Below are 3818 nucleotides of genomic sequence, written 5' to 3'. Positions count from 1 at the left end.
ATATGGTGCCTAATGATATTTTCCCCATGGTAATGGAAATGAGGCCTTTTCAACTAAAGGAAGGGAATGAATCGTTTTTAGACAGCCAAACTGGTGGGATATTCTGGTTTTTCTTTGTTCAACCCTTTACTCCTTAGACACATGTAGAGTGTGTTCACTGGGCATGTTTGCTGTATGATTTCTACATGGGCTGTATCAAAAGAAACACAAAAAAATATAAAAGTGGGAAGGAGGGAGATATTTCTATTTTTCTCCCGCTATGCTTTTTTGCTATACGTCAGATAATAGTGGTGACATGTCGGACTACATCCCCAAATAATGGTCTCTCCTTCATGGAAGATCAAATGCATTATATAAAAAAGGTTACAATGAAATATCCAATGCCAGCCTTTTTTTTTTTTTTTTTTTACCAGTCATTCCCACCTAGGTACCAGGCCTAAAAAGTAAGTCACCTCATACCCTCTGTATCAACACATTGTCTGAATATCACCAAGTGGATCCAGTTGATACCATTGAGATCAAAGTGACTGTCTAAACAAGTATTTCCCAAATTCCTGACATACATAATCAGCTGCCAAAAATAATTTTTAAACCATTAAATTTTGGTTTAGTTTGTTATACTTCCATAAATCTCTAGAGCAGAATTGGACAAGAGAACAGTGATGGCGTAAAAGCATCTAAAACACATGTAGCATTGTTTTGTCACAGTTTGGCAGACACTAAAACTGGAAGACAGTGTTTATAAAAGTCGGGAGCCTCTGGAAGGCTGATGAGAACTTGAAGAAGAGTTAGGTACATGACTTTACAGTCTGGAGAAAACAAATATTTTTATGTAGTAACGGAAACTTGACAACACTGTTTGCTGTAGTGATATGAACACTAGAAAGCAGATCTCATGAACTCTAACCATGAAGATTTTAGGCAGGATAAAGAAAGTAACCATGGACTTATAGCTGCTGCTGATAAAATATAAAAAAGAATGAACTGCATGTGTACTGGTTCAGTTTCTGAGAAAAATATTAGACAAGATATGAAAGTAGGACTTGCTGGTTTCAGAAATATAACTAATTCTAATCTCAATTTTCTTGTAGCAAAATATTTTAAACTAAGGAATGGCATCAAGGTAAAGATCAAGTGCATGGTGCTACCAGTAAACATGGCCTCAGAGCTAAGATGTGAGGTGAGGGGATATAAGACGCTTTGTGCAAACCCCAGAAAAATACATGGACACATCTAATAAGGCTCTTAAGACTCTAAAGGGTGTTATACAATAGTATCCTGACTGTCAGCCTAAGGTAGAGATGAGTTGGTCTTTAAAAGCAAGGTGAAAAATTATAAAATGGATTATAATTAGGTAGAAAGCCCAAACTATTTTAAAGTAATTATACTTGTTCAACTGAAAATACAAAATGAAAAGAGACACCCAAACCTCTTTAAGCAAGAATCAATCTGAAAAGCTACTCATTTAAAAACATGGTCATTTTTTTATTAACCTGGGGAGCATTATGCTAAGTGAAATAAGCCAATCAGAGAAAGACAAGTACCATATGATTTCACATATATGTGGAATCTAATGAACAAAATAAATGAAAAAAACAAAACAGAACCGACTCATAAATACAGAGAAGAGACTGACAGCTGTCAGAGGGGAGAGGAGTAGTGGGGCTGGTTGAAAAAAGTGAAGGGATTAAGCAAAAAAGAAAACTCATAGACACAGACAATAGTGTTTAGCAGAGGGAAAGGAGGGCAGGGGAGGCAGAACAGGTGTAAGGAGGATAAATGATGATGGAAGGAAACTTGACTTGGGGTGGTGAACACACAATACAATATACAGATGATGTACTATAGAATTGTACACCTGAAACCGATATAATTTTAATGACCAATGTCAATAAAAATAAAATATTAAAAGCAAAGATGCTACAGTAAGAAAGTATAAGAAAGCTGAGAACAGATTTAATAGCCAAAAAGATCACTTCTAGGAAGCAAAAATGGGTTCTAATCAATGAACTGGCAATTTTCTCTGCTGGATCCACAGTGTGCTATATACCTCCCTTCACCCCATCCCTACTTTTTGATTGAGACTGTCTATTGTGTTATCTCAGCTCTATCTCAAGGTTGTATAGTGGGTCTTTGGATTGAGAATAACCTATATTTTTGGTTCACAAAACTTTAGATGAATAGAAACTATGGTTTGGAAAATACATCTAAGAAAACTCATTTTTACATTAACAAGATCTTCGGTTCAACAAAGCTGGAGTTGATATTGTAATGGAATGAAATTTGGGAGGCTGGTGTAGGGGATAAGTATATTTTGCATCTGGAAGGGATGTGAGTCATTGGGGGACTGACGCAGACGCAGACAGCTAATCTCCCATGGCACCAAATCAAACACACCTCCTAATACTCAGTTGGCTAATACTCAATTGGACTAGCCTTGTGTAACCAAAGGATACCTAGTGGACGTGCAGGATGTAGTTTGAACAAAGCCTTGCTGTTACCATGTTGTCTCTTGGAACATTTTGAACTGATTTGTAAGATGTGCAAATACTCTGAGGAAACGGAATCTATGAGAAAGCACAAGGAGACGTACAGAGAATACAAATGGAGAGAGGCAGTGTTTCTGTCCAATCTCCAGTATTTTCAGCCATTAGAGAACATCTGTGAGCCATTTTGAATCCCTCATTCAAGATGAGCAACAAACTGAATATCAATAAATGAATCATATGTGTAGATGAATGGCCCAGATTAACTTTTTTTTGAAATATTGATCAACAAAATTAAGAGCAAAATACAATTAATCCTTCAAGTTATTAAATTTAGAGTAACTTATTATACAACAATATATCACTAGAACATACTTGGCATTTAAATGATTAAAATAAACTTTATAATTCCAATGCTATTATTTATATGTCTTGTCCTTTCAATTTAAAATTTGTATGACATAAATTCATTGGTTGATATATTAATTGATTATTTGAGTCATTCATTTTTATAATCGTTTTTATTAAATTTATTGGGGTGGCATTAGTTAATAAAATGACAAATTTCACATCATCTATATATTGCATTGTGTATTTACCACACAGATTCAAATTTTTTTTCGTCACCATGTATTTGACCCCCTTTACCCTTTGAAATTGTTTTTCGATTCTTGCTTTGCACTGCTGATACTAAGGTAAATATAAGAACTGCAATTTAAAACATTTTAATTCTAGAAGCATAAATACAAGGTATATATAAGCTGTAAAAGGCTTTATAAACCATATGTGTGACATAAACTTTGATTTTTATCATTATTAAGCATGAATCAAGTTAGGAAGTGATAAATAACTCCTGTGGTCAGACTCAAACCATACTCTTGGTGAAAATGTGAAATTCATGAAGCTGGCTGTTATACCTAGTTCAATCTCAAAACAATGTTTATAGGTTCACAAATCAACTGTTTTCCAAACCAGTGGTTCTTCCCGGGAAAAACCAGTGCTAGAAGGATGGGTTAAAAAATAACATATTTTATTATCTACAGTGTCTTCAAACAAAGTCAAAAGTAGAAACAAATTCATGTGCTACAATAGAACCAGTCTCTCTAGAGCCTGAAATTACAGATTGAACATGTAAACATTACCTGCATTTTTTTATAGCATGACCTCATTCTTGCTCTTCATCATAAACCTTTTCAAGTACATCCTCAGAAGGTCTCCCAATATCAAGATAATTAATTAATCTTCATTTTAATTTTGCCTTTCTTTATTTTCATGTTCATTAGAATACCATTAATGTAGGATACATCACCATTGCCATGGCAACCAGGGATG

This window comes from Molossus molossus, unplaced genomic scaffold (genome assembly GCF_014108415.1).
Source record: "Molossus molossus isolate mMolMol1 unplaced genomic scaffold, mMolMol1.p scaffold_m16_p_9, whole genome shotgun sequence".
Lineage (NCBI taxonomy): Eukaryota > Metazoa > Chordata > Mammalia > Chiroptera > Molossidae > Molossus > Molossus molossus.
Note: the sequence above shows the minus strand (reverse complement) of the source record.